The 21,345-nt window shown below is 34.1% G+C and overlaps 1 long non-coding RNA gene across 1 annotated transcript; it reads left to right on the top strand.

Moving 5' to 3' along the window:
- The first annotated feature begins 14,835 nt into the window (after positions 1-14,835).
- On the top strand, positions 14,836-17,687 carry LOC130591293 (uncharacterized). Its single transcript, XR_008969108.1, has 2 exons — positions 14,836-15,946; positions 16,041-17,687. It is a non-coding gene; the product is annotated as an uncharacterized LOC130591293 (long non-coding RNA).
- Positions 17,688-21,345: the final 3,658 nt, after the last annotated feature.

The following is a 21,345-nucleotide window of genomic DNA, read 5'->3' on the forward strand; positions in this document are numbered from 1 at the left end:
ATGTGGTCATCGATAAGAGTTTCAGAACTAACGGTGTTTACAACAAGTAACACCATGAATATTGATTTTAGGATAAGTTCCCATATTTTTAAGGTACTTAGCAGGGATGGCACTCATTTCGGCTTTGGGTGTGCAAGTAATACTGCAGTCGTAGTATACTTATAGGAGCTGGGGCCCTTTCAATTCCAAAATCCAAGTAGTCGTTGCCAAATAAATTCTCAACCAAAAATGTATTTGGAGTATTAATGAACTCAACGTTAATTCTTGAGGCTTTGGGAACTGTCAACTATTACTAACCCTTCGTCGTTTTTTTTTTTTTTTTTTTTTTTTTTGTGGTGACCTTTCCTTCTCTCGAGTGAGTTAGGACTTAGGAATTCCAATCCCCTCCCCCACTTTTGTATGGTTTTTTTTTTGGACAGCTAAAAACGATTTCATTTATAAAGGATCGTCAAACGGCATTTACAATTAATTTCTGAAAAATCGAAAATTCCAACACAAATATATAACACATAGAATTAAATACATCTCAAATTCGATTAAAAATAGCCTTAATAATAAATAAAAAAAACATCTTATGAAGCAATACAATCTTTGAGTTCGCTCTAATTCAGCTTAACTTCCGTTAATGCATAGTCGTATGGGTGAAAATACTTATGTGGTCTTCTAGATTATTGCAGAGAATAGAAATTGTTAGATCTTCCTCCTTCGTTAAACGAACAAAAAAGGAAATTGAACACCCTAAAATAAATATCATCTTAAAAGGATATATATATACTTATTGGAAGCAATTAAATGAATTTTTGGGGCTTACCACCGGTACAAACACCCGTAGAAACCCCTACAAAGATTCACAATTGACGCCAAGAAGAAAAGAGATGAAAGAGAAAGAAGCAAGGTTAAAAATTAAAAGAAAAACCTTCAAAAAAGAAGAAAAACCTAGCGATGGAGCTAGGAAAATTTCTTCCAAGGAGGATCCCTAGAGAGAGAAAAACTCTCCCAAGGAGAAATCCTAGAGGGAACCCAATCCACTTTTTGTAAGGTTAGATATCCACTCAATTCTAAGAGCCTTCTTGACAGATTGTTTATTAACCCTGAATGGTTGTCACTGTTCCCAGGTCTAAGGTGACTCTTTTAAAGCGTGGTCTATCAGATCACTGCCCGTTACATGTTCACAACGCAGACAAAAATTGGGGTCCGAAACCTTTTAGGTTTCAAAATTGTGGCTGACTGGCCCCAACTCCTAAAGATAGTAAAAGAATCATGGCAAGCATCCATGGTATCCCAACAAGCGAAAAACTCAAAGCAGTCCAAAAAGGTTAATTTGGAATCAAGATGAATTTGGCAATATTGATACAAAGATCTCAAACTTGGAAGCATCCATTCAACAACTAGACGAAATCTCCAATCACCGAGATCTTAACCTGATTGAACTAGAAGAGAAAAGAACTGCTCAATCAGATTTATGGTTGTGGATGAAAAGGCGTGAAGTATACTGGGCACAAAACTAACGAATCTCGTGGCTCAAAGAAGTAGGAGACTGGAATACGAGATTTTTTCACACTGTAGCAACGAATAAAAGAAGAAAGAATTCAATTGAGTCCATTGATGTGAATGGTGAAGAATCTGGTGATCCATAAATAATTAAAAGAGAAGCAATATCCTATTTCAAGAAAATTTTCAAGGAGGATAATCACAATAGACCTACTTTCAAAGGTCTAAAGTTCAAGCAACTCTCAAGAAATCAAGCATCCTCCCTAATACTGCCTTTCTCAAATGAGGAGATTGATGAGGCAGTATAGTCATGTGCCGCAGACAAGGCGCCAGGACCAGACGGATTCAATTTCAGATTCATAAAGAATGCCTGGGAAACGGTTATATCAGACATTTACGAAATTGTTCGTGAATTCTATGCCACATCCCATCTTCCTAGAGGCTGCAACACAGCCTACATAACACTTATCCAAAAAGTAGACAAGCCAAAAAATTTCAATGATTATCGCCCAATCAGTATGGTTGGGTGTATTTATAAAATTATTGCCAAACTGCTGGCAAGAAGACTTCAGAAGGTGATGAATTCTCTTATTGGACCCCTACAATTCTCATACATTGAAGGAAGGAATATTCTGGATGGTGCACTGATTGCCAGTGAATTAATTGATTCCTGTAAAAAAAATCCATTGAGGCTGCACTTCTTAAAATGGACTTCCACAAAGCGTATGACAACATATCATGGCATTTTATTGAATGGGTTCTTTAGCAGATGAATTTTCCGGACACTTGGTCCAAGTGGATCATGACCTGCGTATCAACTGCATCTGTGTCAATTCTGATCAACGGGTCACCATGTACTCCTTTCAAGCTCCAACGTGGCTTAAGGCAGGGTGACCCGCTTTCACCTTTTCTCATTGTTCTTATTGCAGAATCTCTCAATCAAGTCATTATGAAAGCTACAGACCTGAGCCTTTGGAAAGGAATTGGAGTTGGTAATGGTGAACTCAATATCACCCACCTTCAATATGCAGATGATACTTTGATCTTTTGCGATGCAAATATCGAATCACTCAAGAACATAAAAAAAGCACTCATTGTGTTTCAGTTGGCTTCCGGCTTCCAAATCAATTTTCACAAGAGCTCCTTGATTGGGCTTAATACCTCAGACACTTGACAAAAATTGGCAGCGAACACGCTATTATGCAGAACAGGTGAAATTCCTTTCACCTATTTAGGGCTGCCCATTGGTGGAAATATTACGAGAATACAGTTATGGGATCCGATCTTATTAAAACTCTCCAAGAGACTTGCAACATGGAAAAGTAAGATGCTCTCAAATCTCAATTGAGGCAGGCTCCCTCTGATAAAATCATTGACAAGCTCCCATTTACTTTCAATCCGAGTAGATAGAGTAATAGGAACGCATGTAGTACCGTTTACTACTTCCATAGTTTATTTACTTGCAATGGTTGACTTAAGTACTATTCATGCATTTACTTTCGCTGGAAATTTTTGAATAATATACAATATTTTTAGCATGCATGCATGTAAGATGTTTTTGAATTATCTTAATATACTCCCTCCGTCCCATAATATAGTGCTTCATTTCCATTTTAGGTGTCCCAAAATATAGTGCTTGGTTCTATATTTAATTCCATAATTTTTTGTGATTTGCCTAGAAAAATCGTGCCATCATTATTTGTTTGCTTTTTGAAAATAGTTTTTTTGCTTTATTTATTCAACCCAAGGGTTGCATTTAATGCTCTTTTACCAATTATTCTTCATTCTCTCTCCTAAGATCACCTTTTTCCACACAATATATATTTAATAATAAAAAGTTTTTACTTTCCTCTTAGATTCTATTTACCTTAATTCCCGTGAAAAAATGGAATCAAGCACTATATTATGGGACGGAGGGAGTATATTTTAACATTGCAACTTTTTTTAAGGGATACATTGCAACTTATAATTTCACAAATATATAATTAGAGATATTAAAGGTCAAAGTTGTATATTGACAATCGTAAATGTCAAAAACGTTGCAAGTAAAGAAAAACGGAAAGTATATACATAAGCTTTATTAGATGCATCCAACACTAACAATTATATTTGCACACCTACACTATTTGCTTACAACAAACACCATTTGACTTCCTCGTAGAGCACGGTACAGTATCAATCTAAGCACTGCCCTTTGTAATTTTGGTGCAGAACAACTAATTAAAACGTTCACCTATCAAATTAAGATTGAGATCAACACACATCAAAAAAAAACATATTGAGACCTTATATAATTAGATTCCAACCCCCTCTTTTAAGTTCTGTTAAGAGCTTGTACTAGTTACAAATAACACACACAATACACCAAAGTTATGCATGAACTAATTCAACGTCATAGGGAGGTCAAGAGCTTGTAACCAATTTGGTAATAAGCATAAGCATCATTAAGAGCACTCCTGATTTGTTCATCCGTTAAAACTGTTCTATTATTCTCATTAACCACAATTTCGGCAGTTTCACCTTGATATGCAACCCCAAATTCCTTGGCAAGATCACCCAAACTCAACTAAGTGAGTGCCGGTTTTCTTAACGCAACCGCAGCTAAATCTCCCACTTTTACTCCAACTTCTAAATTGCTAAAATTTTGTACCCAATTTTTCATGTCGGGCAAAGTTGTAGCTCCAACAAAGCAAATTTTGGGATCATTTAGGAAAGTATGCAAAGATTGAGGAGCAACGCCAGACTTAGCAATGTAGTCCAAGTGAATAATTAAGCAGCGGCGAAACACGCATAGGACTAATATATGTTGCTTTATAATATGACTTCCACCATTGGGTTTGAGTTTGGTCTTAATGTCTAGGCCAACAACCTTAGCGTTACATTCGAGAACGTCGAAGATCAAAATGTGCTTGTCGACAGCCTCTGCGCTGTCTAATACATGGGTAGTGATCTGATCTCCGTGAAGGTTGATCTTGGAAGATCCCATTTGTAAGAGGAATTCAATAGGAATGTTGGAGTAGTGTGGTGGTAGTGGTGGTGGTGGTGAGTTACGTGATCTTTTCATTTTGTAACAAATGATACTTCTATTGTATTTCTACTGTTTTTGGAGAGTGATTTCCTAGGACTCTAGGAGATTGTATATACTATTAATAGTACTATAGTCGAGGCCTCGGAACTTTATTTTCTTGTAAACAATTATGATTAATTGGTTCTAGAAAATTCATTTTAATCAACATTTTAGTTATTTCCGAGGTTATTGTGGGATTACTATGTATTACTAGTATAACTTTACCTTCTCAAGCCATTTGGAAAGACCGTGCCCAATAACTCTTGAAATAATCATATTTGCCCTCTATTTCGAATTTGTGCATTTTATATTATTCTCTAATCTTATACTCTTTTCGTCTCAAAAAGGCACTCGTCTCTCCATTTCTCATAACGAAAATACAAAAGGAACATTTAGTAATGATGTTTTGATTGTTGTGCTGGGTAAATGATTTATTTGAAGTTGTTGAATCATCAACATTTTTACCGTTATTGAATGCTTCAAATAAGAAAATGGAATTTCAATAAATATGTATAAATATCACTTTATGGTGAAGGTAATTAAAGAGTATTTTGCATTGCTATGTATAAACTGAAAACGCTGGGAATTAAAGATCAAAGAAGGGCCCGTAAGAAAAAGAAGATCAAAGAAGGGAATGGAATGGAGGTGTGATCTTCAATTATACTAAAAGTAATTTGCTATCTGATCTCTTACATTAAAAAAAAATATATGATAAATCCTCTGAATGCAAATTTTAAGTCATTACTTATCACTAAGAAAATTTTAATTAAAATCCAAATCCACTAAAATTAGCGTAAGTGATTAAGATGCCTTTTCATCGATGGCACAATGCTCTCTTATTCATCCTTAGGAGTAGTAATACATGTTCTTTATCTTTATTATTTTGGTAGGTGACGAATAGTACTGTCATACTGAACCATAATTCGACATATATCAACCACGTTCAACTACACAAGCAAGACCTCTTACAAAAGGGAAGGAAAAGTAAGGGAAACCCCCAACTCGAAAATGCTCCCTCATTGCAACCTCAGACTCATTGAGTGTAACTTATCAGATGCAAAATTTTACTTAGTTCCACGATACAACCCAAGCTTTACTTGGTTGTACTACACTACCTCCTCTTTCCATACTCACGAAGCCATGGTAATGAATTGCTGACATATAGTGTGAAGTTTTTTCAGGTAAGGAGAATTTCCTTGCAAGGAGGTGGGAGATAGGACCTTACAACCATCTTAATTACCCATGTGACAGGGGTTCGATTCTAACCTCCCCATGTGACAGGGGTTCTTAATTAAGGCGGCTTGGCCCTTAATCCTAAGCTCACATACGATATGAAGTGTGATGCAAATATTTTTTTTAAATAAGGAGAATTCTCTTGCAAGGAAGAAGAAAAATTGGAGATCCGTCTTGCTAGGGGTGAGAATCGAACCCCTGTCACATGGGTAGAAGGAAGACCTTACAACCATTAAGCCAACCTTGATCCTCAGTGTGATACAAATATATATATATAATCATTCCTGCAAATATTCATATATCAACCTTACGTATACATAACAATAACGTAAATAAAGATACAAACACATCAATATAACAAACCCAATTTACTTAATTATTACTTGTACGGTCTTCAGAATGAAAGAGCTAGCTACAAAGAATAACATCCGAAAGTAGGCAAAACCAGCTGCTTATAGAAGTACTAAACCAGAATGTTTACCTTTCCACAAAAAAGAGTAGTAAACTAGAAATACTAATACCCATAAATTCTAGAGAATAACATTATTAATCAACCAGAATACTCATTTTTAACATGTGAGTTTCCATTGATTGTGGTCAATTGCAAGAGCTTGCAACCAACTTGGTAGTAAGCAACAGCATCCCTGATAGCGGTCTTAACCATTTCCTCGGACAACACCGTCGGAATCCTCCAATCAACCGCAATAGCTATTCTACTTTCAATTGAACGACTATCATATTGAACTCCAATTTCACGAGCTAAATCAGCCAGAGTTGAATTAATGAGACCTGGTTTCTTGAGAACCATAGCAGCCAATTCGCCTGCTCCAACAGAAAGTGAGCCCGTGTTCCAATTAATTGGACATGCTGTTCCAACAAAGCAAATACTGGAATCCTTCAAAATTTTGCAGAGATTTGCTGCTAAAGGATGCAGCGAAATATTATCCACGTGAACAATGAGGCAGCGGTTACTAGCGTAAAGAACTAATAACGACCCAATTTTTTGCGAACAACATGCTACCTTATTAGTAGATACTTTGCTAACAATATCAAGCCCTACAACTTCGACCTTATTACTTACGATGTGGGAATGGAAGTCGGAAATGTGGTCATCGATAAGAGTTTCAGAACTAACGGTGTTTACAATCACAGTAACACCATGAATATTGATTTTAGGATAAGTTCCCATATTTTTAAGGTACTTAGCAGGGATGGCACTCATTTCGGCTTTGGGTGTGCAAGTAATACTGCAGTCGTAGTATACTTATAGGAGCTGGGGCCCTTTCAATTCCAAAATCCAAGTAGTCGTTGCCAAATAAATTCTCAACCAAAAATGTATTTGGAGTATTAATGAACTCAACGTTAATTCTTGAGGCTTTGGGAACTGTCAACTATTACTAACCCTTCGTCGTTTTTTTTTTTTTTTTTTTTTTTTTGTGGTGACCTTTCCTTCTCTCGAGTGAGTTAGGACTTAGGAATTCCAATCCCCTCCCCCACTTTTTGTATGGTTTTTTTTTTGGACAGCTAAAAACGATTTCATTTATAAAGGATCGTCAAACGGCATTTACAATTAATTTCTGAAAAATCGAAAAATTCCAACACAAATATATAACACCATAGAATTAAATACATCTCAAATTCGATTAAAAATAGCCTTAATAATAAATAAAAAAAACATCTTATGAAGCAATACAATCTTTGAGTTCGCTCTAATTCAGCTTAACTTCCGTTAATGCATAGTCGTATGGGTGAAAATACTTATGTGGTCTTCTAGATTATTGCAGAGAATAGAAATTGTTAGATCTTCCTCCTTCGTTAAACGAACAAAAAAGGAAATTGAACACCCTAAAATAAATATCATCTTAAGGATGGGATATATATACTTATTGGAAGCAATTAAATGAATTTTTGGGGCTTACCACCGGTACAAACACCCGTAGAAACCCCTACAAAGATTCACAATTGACGCCAAGAAGAAAAGAGATGAAAGAGAAAGAAGCAAGGTTAAAAATTAAAAGAAAAACCTTCAAAAAAGAAGAAAAACCTAGCGATGGAGCTAGGAAAATTTCTTCCAAGGAGGATCCCTAGAGAGAGAAAAAACTCTCCCAAGGAGAAATCCTAGAGGGAACCCAATCCACTTTTTGTAAGGTTAGATATGCCACTCAATTCTAAGAGCCTTCTTGACAGATTGTTTATTAACCCTGAATGGTTGTCACTGTTCCCAGGTCTAAGGGTGACTCTTTTAAAGCGTGGTCTATCAGATCACTGCCCGTTACATGTTCACAACGCAGACAAAAATTGGGGTCCGAAACCTTTTAGGTTTCAAATTGTTGGCTGACTGGCCCCAACTGCCTAAAGATAGTAAAAGAATCATGGCAAGCATCCAGTGGTATCCCAACAAGCGAAAAACTCAAAGCAGTCCGAAAAAGGCTTAAGGTTTGGAATCAAGATGAATTTGGCAATATTGATACAAAGATCTCAAACTTGGAAGCATCCATTCAACAACTAGACGAAATCTCCAATCACCGAGATCTTAACCTGATTGAACTAGAAGAGAAAAGAACTGCTCAATCAGATTTATGGTTGTGGATGAAAAGGCGTGAAGTATACTGGGCACAAAACTCACGAATCTCGTGGCTCAAAGAAGGAGACCGGAATACGAGATTTTTTCACACTGTAGCAACGAATAAAAAGAAGAAAGAATTCAATTGAGTCCATTGATGTGAATGGTGAAGAATCTGGTGATCCATAAATAATTAAAAGAGAAGCAATATCCTATTTCAAGAAAATTTTCAAGGAGGATAATCACAATAGACCTACTTTCAAAGGTCTAAAGTTCAAGCAACTCTCAAGAAATCAAGCATCCTCCCTAATACTGCCTTTCTCAAATGAGGAGATTGATGAGGCAGTATCGTCATGTGCCGCAGACAAGGCGCCAGGACCAGACGGATTCAATTTCAGATTCATAAAGAATGCCTGGGAAATGGTTAAATCAGACATTTATGAAATTGTTCGTGAATTCTATGCCACATCCCATCTTCCTAGAGGCTGCAACACAGCGTACATAACACTTATCCAAAAAGTAGACAAGCCAAAAAATTTCAATGATTATCGCCCAATCAGTATGGTTGGGTGTATATATAAAATTATTGCCAAACTGCTGGCAAGAAGACTTCAGAAGGTGATGAATTCTCTTATTGGACCCCTACAATTCTCATACATTGAAGGAAGGAATATTCTGGATGGTGTACTGATTGCCAGTGAATTAATTGATTCCTGTAAAAAAAATCCATTGAGGCTGCACTTCTTAAACTGGACTTCCACAAAGCGTATGACAACATATCATGGCATTTTACTGAATGGGTTCTTGAGCAGATGAATTTTCCGGACACTTGGTCCAAGTGGATCATGACCTGCGTATCAACTGCATCTGTGTCAATTCTGATCAACGGGGCACCATGTACTCCTTTCAAGCTCCAGCGTGGCTTAAGGCAGGGTGACCCGCTTTCACCTTTTCTCTTTGTTCTTATTGCAGAATCTCTCAATCAAGTCATTATGAAAGCTACAGACCTGAGCATTTGGAAAGGAATTGGAGTTGGTAATGGTGAACTCAATATCACCCACCTTCAATATGCAGATGATACTTTGATCTTTTGCGATGCAAATATCGAATCACTCAAGAACATAAAAAAAGCACTCATTGTGTTTCAGTTGGCTTCCGGCCTCCAAATCAATTTTCACAAGAGCTCCTTGATTGGGCTTAATACCTCAGACACTTGGCAAAAATTGGCAGCGAACACGCTATTATGCAGAACAGGTGAAATTCCTTTCACCTATTTTGGGCTGCCCATTGGTGGAAATATTACGAGAATACAGTTATGGGATCCGATCTTATTAAAACTCTCCAAGAGACTTGCAACATGGAAAAGTAAGATGCTCTCAAATCTCAATTGGAGGCAGGCTCCCTCTGATAAAATCATCATTGACAAGTCTCCCATTTACTTTCAATCCGAGAAGATAGAGTAAATAGGAACGCATGTAGTACCGTTTACTACTTCCATAGTTTATTTACTTGCAATGGTTGACTTAAGTACTATTCATGCATTTACTTTCGCTGGAAATTTTTGAATAATATACAATATTTTTAGCATGCATGCATGTAAGATGTTTTTGGATTATCTTAATATATATTTTAACATTGCAACTTTTTTTAAGGGATACATTGCAACTTATAATTTCACAAATATATAATTAGAGATATTAAAGGTCAAAGTTGTATATTGACAATCGTAAATGTCAAAAACGTTGCAAGTAAAGAAAAACGGAAGAAGTATATACATAAGCTTTATTAGATGCATCCAACACTAACAATTATATTTGCACACCTACACTATTTGCTTACACACAAACACCATTTGACTTCCTCGGTAGAGCACGGGTACAGTATCAATCTAAGCACTGCCCTTTGTAATTTTGGTGCAGAACAACTAATTAAAACGTTCACCTATCAAATTAAGATTGAGATCAACACACATCAAAAAAAAACATATTGAGACCTTATATAATTAGATTCCAACCCCTCTTTTAAGTTCTGTTAAGAGCTTGTACTAGTTACAAATAACACACACAATACACCAAAGTTATGCATGAACTAATTCAACGTCATAGGGAGGTCAAGAGCTTGTAACCAATTTGGTAATAAGCATAAGCATCATTAAGAGCACTCCTGATTTGTTCATCCGTTAAAACTGTTCTATTATTCTCATTAACCACAATTTCGGCAGTTTCACCTTGATATGCAACCCCAAATTCCTTGGCAAGATCACCCAAACTCAACTAAGTGAGTGCCGGTTTTCTTAACACAACCGCAGCTAAATCTCCCACTTTTACTCCAACTTCTAAATTGCTAAAATTTTGTACCCAATTTTTCATGTCGGGCAAAGTTGTAGCTCCAACAAAGCAAATTTTGGGATCATTTAGGAAAGTATGCAAAGATTGAGGAGCAATGCCAGACTTAGTAATGTAGTCCAGGTGAATAATTAAGCAGCGGCGAAACACGCATAAGACTAATATATGTTGCTTTATAATATGACTTCCACCATTGGGTTTGAGTTTGGTCTTAATGTCTAGGCCAACAACCTTAGCGTTACATTCGAGATAACGTCGAAGATCAGCAATGTGCTTGTCGACAACCTCTGCGCTGTCTAATACATGGGTAGTGATCTGATCTCCGTGAAGGTTGATCTTGGAAGAGCCCATTTGTAAGAGGAATTCAATAGGGATGTTGGAGTAGTGTGGTGTTAGTGGTGGTGGTGGTGAGTTACGTGATCTTTTCATTTTGTAACAAATGATACTTCTATTGTATTTCTACTGTTTTTGGAGAGTGATTTCCTAGGACTCTAGGAGATTGTATATACTATTAATAGTACTATAGTCGAGGCCTTGGAACTTTATTTTCTTGTAAACAATTATGATTAATTGGTTCTAGGAAATTCATTCTTATCAACATTTTAGTGATTTCCTAGGTTGCATTGTGGGATTATTATGTATTACTAGTAGAACTGTACATTCTCAAGTCATTTGGAAAGATGGTGCCCAATAACTCTTGAAATAATCATATTTGTCCTCTATTTCGAATTTTTGCATTTTCGGTTATTCTCTAATTTTTTACTCCTTCCGTCTTAAAAAGGTACTCATATCCCATTTCTCATAACAAAAATTCAAAAAGGAACATTTAGTAATGATGTTTCAATTGTTGCGCTGAGTAAATGGGAATTTATTTGAAGTTGTTGTATCAGTCAACATTTGAACCGATTTATTGAATACTTCAAATAAAGAAAATGGAATTTGAATGAAATATGGGTATAAATGTCACTTTATGGTGAAGGTAATTAAAGAGTAATTTGCATTGGTATGTAATTATGTTTAAACTGAAAACGCTGTGAATTAAAGATCAAAGAAGGGGCCGTCAAAAGAAAGATCAAAGAAGGGAATGGAATGGAGGTGTAATCTTCAGTTTATACTAAAGAGTAATTTGCATTTCTGGATCTTAATTACATTTAAAAACAAAATACGTGCATAATATCCTCTCAATGCAAATTTTAATGTCATTACTTATATTACTCATGTAAATTTTAATTAAAATCCAAATCCACTAAAATTAACATAAGTGATTAAGATGCCTTTGATAAATGACGAGAATTAAGTAATATAGCCTTTTCATCGATGGCACAATGCTATCTTATTCATCCTTATAGGATGATATGTGATATCTCAAATGTAATAGTAATACATGTCCTTCATCTTTATTAGTGTGGTAGGTGACGAATAGTGTCATATTGAACCATAATTCGACATATATCAATTTCGTTCAACTACACAAGCAAGACCCCTTACAAATGGGAAGAAAAAGTAAGGGAAACCTCCAATTCGAAAATGCTCCCTCATTGCAACCTCAGACTCATTGAAGTGTAACTTATCAGTTAAAAATTTTACTTAGCTTCCACGATACACCCAAGCTTTAATTGGTTGTTCTACACTACCTCCTCTTTCCATACTAAGGAAGCCATGGTAATGAATTGCTAATAACATACAGTTGTGTGAAGTTTTTTTTAGGTAGGGAGAATTTCTTTGCAAAAGGTGGGATACCGAGGATCCTTTTTGTAAAGGGTGAGAATCAAAACCCTATCACAAGCAATGGCGGAACCAGGATTTCAAAATCGAGGGGTGACAAAAAAAGAAAAAGCAAGGATATTCAATATTGAAAAATTTACAACGCAAAGACTCATCATTTCCTATATTCATTATTTAATACAAATTAACACATATGAACTAACTATTAAACTATATGAAAATCAATCAATAAATTACCATCATAAAGAAACTAAATCATTATAGAAAATTATAAATAAATTAACACTACCTAATTTATACAAATTCACATTTCACAAATTCAACATTCACAATATAACAAACCCATTTTACTTAATTAATACTTGTTCGTTCTTCATAATGAAAGAGCTAGCTACAAAAAAAAAACATCCGAAAGTAGGCAAAACCAGCTGCTTATAGAAGTACTAAACCAGAATGCTTACCTTCCCACAAAAAATAGTAAACTAGAAATACTAATACCCTTAAATTCTAGAGAATAACATTATTAGTATAACCAGAATAGTGATTTTTAACATGTAGTTTCCATTGATTGTGGTCAATTGCAAGAGCTTGCAACCAACTTGGTAGTAAGCAACAGCATCACTAATAGCCATCTTAACCATTTCCTCGGACAACACTGTCGGAATCCTCGAATCAACTGTAATATCTGTTCTAGTTCCAGTTGAAGGACCATCATATCGGACTCCAATTTCACGAGCTAAATCAGCCAGAGTTGATTCAATCAGACCTGGTTTCTTGAGAACCATAGCAGCCAATTCGCCTGCTTTAATAGAAAGTGAGCCCGTGTTCCAACTAATTGGACATTCTGTTCCAACACAGCAAATATTGGAATCCTTCAAAATTTTGCGGAGATTCGCTAGTAAAGGATGCATCGAAATATTATCCAAGTGAACAATGAGGCAGCGCTTACTAACGTAAAGAACTAATAACGACCCAATTTTTTGCGAGCGTCCTACTTTATTAGTAGATAATTTGCTTACAATATCAAGCCCTAGAACTTCGACCTTATTACTTACGATGTGCGAATGGAAGTCGGAAATGTGGTCATCGATAAGAGTATCAGAACTAACGGTGTTTACAATCACAGTAACACCATGAATATTGATTTTAGGATAAGTTCCCATATTTTTAAGGTACTTAGCAGGGATGGCACTCATTTCGGCTTTGGGTGTGCAAGTAATATTGCAGTCGTAGTATACTTATAGGAGCTGGGGTCCTTTCAATTCCAAAATCCAAGTGTTCGTTGCCAAATAAATTCTCAACCAAAAATGTATTTGGAGAATTAATTAACTCAACGTTAATTCTTGAGGCTTTGGGAACTGTCAACTATTTCTAACCCTTCGTTTTTTTTTTTTTTTTTTTTCTGTGGTGACCTTTCCTTCTCTCGAGTGAGTTAGGACTTGGGAATTCCAATCCCCTCCCCTACTTTTTGTAAGGGTTTTTTTTGGACACCAAAAAAACTATTTTATTTATAAAGGATCGTCAAACAACATTTACAATTAATTTCTGAAAAATTGAAAAATTTTAACATAAATAAATAACACCTTAGAACTGGATACATCGCAAATTCGATTAAAAATAGTCTTAATAAAAAACATCATCTGAATCAATACAATTTTTGAGTTCGCTCTGATTCGACTTAACTTCCGCTAATGCACAGTCGTTTGGTGAAAATACTTCTGCGATCTTCTAGATTCTTACACAGAATATAGATTGTTAAATCTTCCTCCTTCGTTAGACGAACAAAAAAAGAAATTGAACAACCTAAAATAAATATCATCTTAAGGATGGGATATACTTATTGCTGGAAGCAATTAAATGAATTTTAGCGATTACCAAAGGTACGAACACCAGTGGAAACTCCTAAAAAGACTCCAATTTTTTTTTAAAAAAAAAAAAAAACTCCTAAAAAGATTCACAATTGACGCCAAGAAGAAAAAGAGATGAAAGAGAAAGAAGGTTAAAGAATAAAGGAAAAACCTTCAAAAAAGAAGAAAAACCTAGCAATGGAGCTGGGAAAAACTCTTCAAGGAGAATCCCTGGAGAGAAAAAAAAAACTCTCCAAGGAAAAACCCTAGAAAGAACCCAGTCCACTTTTTATAAGATTAGATGTGTCACTCAATTTTATAAATTATATATTATTAGTTTATGAAATAAATAAATAAGGCAAAGAATAATTAACATCAATTAATAAGATTAGATAGTTCCTTCAAATAAAATAAGATTAGATCACAACAAGAATCTGTGTGTTTGCCGAAGGACTTCACCGACGTCCAAAATATCTGTCGGTAAAATGAAAATTACCGACGGATAAAATATATTACCGACCGATATTGGAAACCGTCGGTAATTACCGATGGTTTGGTGGCGGTACCGTCGGGTCAGCCGACGGCAATAATACATTTTTTTCCTTTTTGTTTTTTAGAATTAAATTTACCGTCGGCTCTGTATTTTTACCGATGGATAATCCGTCGGTAAATTCTTTGTTAAGTTTCTTGTGCATCGTCCTTTTCCTATCCTCTCATTTCCCCTTATCTTCAATTCCCTTAAACCTTCACCATCTCTCTTATTTCACCCGCCTCCACATCTTATTTTCTCTCCACTCTCTTCACTCTCTTCTCACCCTCTTTCTTTTTTGGAAAAATTGATGATGGGAATAATCCTACCTTTGGGTGACCTTCTTAAAACAGTCCCACTCTTGAGTTAACTCAATAAAATCCCACCTTTTTGTCTTATCTTCTTAGACTGGACCTTCACCTGTTGGTAACCTACAATTGCAAGTTAACTCAATTTTAATTTTAATTAACCTAAATAAAATGAATCTAACAACCAACCATTAATCTAAAAACTTCCGACCCCGACCAACAATACCTCTACAGGGAACACCACAACCGCCAACACCACCACCACCCGTCTCTGTCTCGACCACCAACAAACCACCTTCCACAAATCAACACCAAACCCACCCTAGCTCCGTCCCCACTAACCATAATCCACCTTGCGAGGCCGAATTGTCGACTATTCTGCGACTGTGAAGGTGTCGAAAGACTCACTCATTCATCTCGATCTCCTCTCTCCTCCTCAATTTATGTTGTGTGTGTTTTATCTGAACCTGGTTGTTTGTTGTTATGTGTTTAATTTATGTTTTTGAGATTAAATCTGTCATTCGATCAATTTGATTGCTTTTCTGGTGAATACAAACTGATTTACCTCTGTAACCCAGATGAGATAGCTTCCCTCTGATTATTAAATATAAAACAGTAACGAATTAAACTAAACAAACAAATTAACACATTAAGATCTTATCAAAATATTTAGTCTGAATTAACAAGTGTTTTAGATGATTCATGGCAATGTGAATTCGAGAATTTCTTCGCATGTTTTGTGCCGCACGAGTTCGAAGGATAATCCTTCTGAGAGGTTGTTTTCGTCCAGCATTGATAGATCGGTTTCGGATGGGATCTTTATCAATTGAATCGAAAGGTAGTTTTGCGCTTTCGGTTTCGATACATGATTTTTAATTGCTATTGGATTTGGTTTTTATTCAGCTCATTTTGTTTGAATTTTGTAATGGCAGGTTGTGCTAGAATTAGTTGGGGTCCCGGGGAGGTAAGAAGGGATGATGTGCCATGGTTTGGAGGAGGAGAGAGAAAGTTGTTGAGGAGGAATGATGGTGATGTGGAGAGGATGGGGTTTGAAGGAAAGAGGATAGAAGTGGTGGAACCGTGTAAGTGTTGGGTGAAGGAGAGGATCATGAAGTACGGTTGAAGTTGAACGTGAAGAGGAGTTATTTGTGGGTGAGGTCAGAGCCCAAAGATGGTGATAGTGTACCCGCCATTGATGAAGAGGAGGAAAGAGAAAAAAAAAGACATATTATAAGAGCTTCCAGAGAGATGGAGAGAAGAGAAGATGAACAAAGGGAGTTAATGTTTAGTAGAGATGGTCTGCACTTTTTTTTATTTATTTAAGACATTATTAATGCAAGTTAGATGAAAAAGTAAAACTTACTAATGTTTAGCAGGTTATCAATAGTTAACTAGTTAATGGAGACCATTTTAAGAAGATAAGACAAAAAGGTGGAATTTTATTAAGTTAACTAAAAAATGGGACTGTTTTAAGAAGACCACCCAAAGGTGGAATTATTCCCATTAATTTTATCTTCTTTTTTTCATCTTCAATTCTTCAACCTCAAAACCTCAATTCTCATCATCTCAAATTAACAAGTAAGTATTCTCTCCTTTTTTTTGTTTTTCTTTTTTTCTGGTTTTATTTTTTTCTTTTTTGTTTTTTTCCTATTTCATTTTCTCTTCTTGTTTGAAATTTAACCCCAAATTAACAAGTAAGTTATTTTAGGTGGGATTATTTCCTTTTTTGTTGATTTTCCCTTCTTGTTTTTAGGCTTTTTTCTTTGAATTTGCGTTTTTTATTCGGAATTTAGAGGGTTTTTGTTTGAAATTTAACCCCAAATTTCATGAAATGTGAGGTTGGATTTTTGAGTAAATTTGGGGTTAAAAAATGCTGATATTGGTGGCGGGGTGCTGGTTGTGGGTTGAGAATTGCGGTTTGGGAGTTGGGCTGGGTTGGGGTTGTGCGATTGTGCGGGGTTGGGGTTGGGGTAGGGTTGCTGGTTGTGGGTATGGTTGTTCAGGGTTTTTACGTGGATGGGTTCGTGGGTGGTTTGGGTTTTTGGGTGGGTGGATTCGTGGGTGGGTTCGTGTGTGGGTGAGGTTAATTTTGTTTTTAATTTGATTTTTTTTGGGTTAATTTTGTCAGATTTGTTTTTAATTTGATTTTCTTTGGTTAATTTTGGTTTAATTGTCAAATTTATTATGCTATTCCATTTTTCAGATTTATTATCATAGTTTATTTTATTTAATTTAATTATTATCGTCATTTTTTGTATGCATTTGGTGTGTAATTTATTTTGATTCAGTTATTGTATAGTTTATGTTCATTTAATTTCTTATATGTGTCTTTTTTTTTTTTTGATGTTCTTGGTTGCAGAATTTGATTCCACAAGATTGAAGATCTAGAAATTTAGTTATTTTATTTAGAAATTTTTTAATTTTTTGTTTCAGATTTATCATATTTTAATTGTATTAGTTGTATTTGATTTTAAGTATATCAGAATTTTTTTATTAGATTTATCAAAGTTATTGTATTCTTTTTGGAAGCACATATGTAATATTTTACAAATTAAAAAATGAAATGTTTATTTTTATTACATTGTAGATGTACAAAGTCTTGATTTTAGTTGCATTTTTTATTCTATCAAATATTATGGAAAAAAAACATACGACTTAAAAAAGAGACAATTACCGATGGTTTAAAACATCGGTAATTTGTGACGGACAATGTATGTCTCCGTCGGTAACTAAAAAAAATCAACGGTAACTGTTACCGAGGGTTAATCCGTCGGTAAATTCTGAATTACCGACGACTAAATATTCCAACGGCCAGTTACCGACGGCCAAACCCTTTTTTACCGATGGATTTCGACCGTCGAAAAAGGGTGATTTTCTTGTTGTGGATAGCATAGATAATGGCACATATAAGTGGATGAAATATTTTTGGCTATATATGTTTGTATAGATAAGTAGTCAATAATTAGATTACTACTCATCTAAAATCAATATATTTTCAAAGTTATATAACTATATTGTAATGCAGCAGATTTCAATTCAAACACTCTCCAATGGAACAAAATAATATTCTAAATTATATTTCAAAAATTATAGCCAATCTAGATAGTATGATAATTTAGATTGTCATTCAAAAATAAAATTTAATTTTCTCTTATCTAAAGCTCTTTATATGTATTTGTATCTATTTACAACTTTATATTTTTTTAATATAATAATGTGGCACAATTCAGTGGCGCTTTCTATATATATATGCTCTTCAAATCTTAAGGAACGGATCAGTCCTATGCACTCAAAAAGCTCTTCTTATAAGTTAAGTCTTGTTTGTGACTGACAACATATATTGTTACTTAATGGTGCCGTCAATCCACATATAAGGTTAATTTTTGTATTTCTAGCCAGCTAATCATACAAGGGGTTTTAAGGTTAATTAAATATCTCTATTATCTCTATTATATAAGAGAAGAGGGAGAAAATGGTGTCCACATAAAATGACCTTCCTACCCTTACTCACACAATAAATCATGCAATTATTAATAAAGAATAAATTTAAAAGAAAAAAAATCAACCATATTCAATAAGTCAATAGTTATCTATTTGAAATAATTGTCAAAATACAAGTTTCAAAAAATATCCTATGTAACATTGATTCCAAATCTCTGAATAATAAGGAAAGTTGTTATATGAAGGATAAAAACCTTGAAACTACAATTCAAAAATATTAATCTATACAACATAAACACCATTATTTTACTTAAAATATTAATTACAATAAATTTAAAATCTTACATCTCTATTATATAAGGGAAGGGGGGAGCTATGGTGTCCTCTTTTGAACCGACTATTTTTGCCCCCCTTCCCTTTCTAAATTACAAAAGGAATCTTAAAATTAAAATCGACACTCAAAAAAACTACCGAAAATTAATTTACAACACTCACTCACAAATCACTCACAAATCACTTAAAAGAAGAAACTTTACAAATCACTCATACAATATAATTAAGAAAATCATGTTGCAAATCATTCAAATAATCAAAAAATTTTATTAAAACTTAAAATTAACATACAAAGTAAAACTAATAATCTAGAACATCAATACATAAAAAAAACGTCTACAAAAATTTACTTACAAATACTCACAAAAGTTACCTATAAACACAAATTTGAGAAAAACATAAGATTTTGACGGTGATATCACACATTCATCCATCGGCATAATTTGCGAACTTCCAAATTATTTCACATTAGTTGAAATAAACAATAGGAAATTAGTTGACTGTTATGTAGTTAAAAAATGGAGATGAAAACAATGAGTTCAAAAGGGCTTTTATACAATCAGACTTAAATTTAATTCATTTTCATATAAAACAAATTTAGTTTTTTCTAAAAAAAATGCCAATATTTAAATTTTTGCCCAAAACTTTTGCAAAAAACCATGTTCAGAAATAAATTTTGAAAAAAAAACAATATCAAACTTTTTGCAAACAATTTTTGCAAAAATCATTTTCAGAAAAAAAACTAAATTAATTTGCAAAAAGTAACGATTTTTGTTTTTCTAAAAAAAAATTCCAATATCAAATTGTGTAAGAAAAAATCAAAATTTCATTTCAAATATAATTGAAGCTAAAAGTGTTAAAATTTAGAAAAGGACCAAATTTGAAATGATGGAAATTTTTAAATATCAATATGTGCAAACAAAATTCAGAAGTTAGACAAGGAAAAAAAACTAAGGTGTATTTGTAGTGAAATTATAATTTAGTAGTTAGACGAGGAAAAAAATTATTTACTTTTTCATAGTGTTTCCTGTATATATATAATGAAACTCTTACATATATTTGGACCTATCTCTTTCTATTATATTATAGCGATTAATTATCAAGGTAAAAAGGTTTATGTAAAATATATTCAAGAATTAAAGTACAACATATCTCTATTATATAAGGGAAGGGGAGCTACGGTGTCCCGAATGAAGAGATATTTTATCCCTTTTCCTTTCTAAATTAAAATCCACTTACAAACCAAGGGAGATTCAAATAAAAATACTGGAAATAAAATTATAACAATCACTCACAAGTCAACTAAATCATAGAATTGTATAATTTACATTACACAAATCACTCAAATGATGAAACTTTACAAAAACCAAAAGATTAACTTACAAACTACAACGTCAATACATACTCACAAAAATTTGACTTGAAATCCAAGTGTCCACTTTCTTCACAATATATGAAGTAGTGTACTTAGCTTAATTTAAAATCAACTAAAAAATTATAATATCAGAAATCAAAGATAAATTCAATAAAATTTCTATTTTGTTCATAGAATTTTGACCTTGAAAAGTAAAAAAAAAAAAAAAAAAAAAAAAAGACTGGTGAGAGACTTAATTGACAGAAACTAAACCAATTAAATTTTGTACATAAAAGCAATTATACATTGTATATATGTCTAATGTTCAAATTTTGACTTTTACATACGTCGAAAAAAAATCGAGTTTCTGTTTTGAAAAAAATCCAAGCACGCATCGCATATATACTCCTTATATTATTTAAGGTTCAATGAAAATATTCATTGAGTTTAATTTATTAAACTAATTATTAAAACTTTTATATTTAAATCTATAAGTATTATGTTCTTTTTTTTAATTTTTTTTTTTTTTTTTTGCGTTTTTGACAACTAGTTTTGCAAAACACTTATATTCTAAGCCATTACTTTGAACTTAATAGTTAACAGTTACTAGTTCACCGCTGATAACTACCTCAATAGGTAACAACTACTGCAACATCTAACAACTAATGCAACAACTAACAACAATTTTGCCAAACAATACTATTAGGGGTAGCTGCTAGCCGTCTACTAGTAACGATCAACAATTGAATATTCGAAAAAATTGATTGGATACGGATCACGAAAATTTTAATTGGGATATTCGAATTTTTGAAATACTTTTTTTCTAGAAAATTCTAGAACTTCGTTAACCCTAGGGCAACTAAAACCCATCATCAAGCACTTTATCAAATTACTAAGTTTTCATTTTTCAACCACTTAAAGAATTTTGGCACGCGCTCCTCACCTCCCTAGTTGACTAGCTCCACTTTGACACTCTCCACTGGCCGCTACACGACCGTTGTTCTTCTCCAGCCAGGCTGTTCGAGTAGTCCACTATTCACAGTTCACAACTTTGCACCCTTCATCTTCTAGTCCTCGACTCTGTGTAGTTCGCATTCGCACGACCAGAC

Source organism: Beta vulgaris, chromosome 4 (genome assembly GCF_026745355.1).
Source record: "Beta vulgaris subsp. vulgaris cultivar EL10 chromosome 4, EL10.2, whole genome shotgun sequence".
Taxonomy (NCBI): Eukaryota; Viridiplantae; Streptophyta; class Magnoliopsida; order Caryophyllales; family Amaranthaceae; genus Beta; species Beta vulgaris.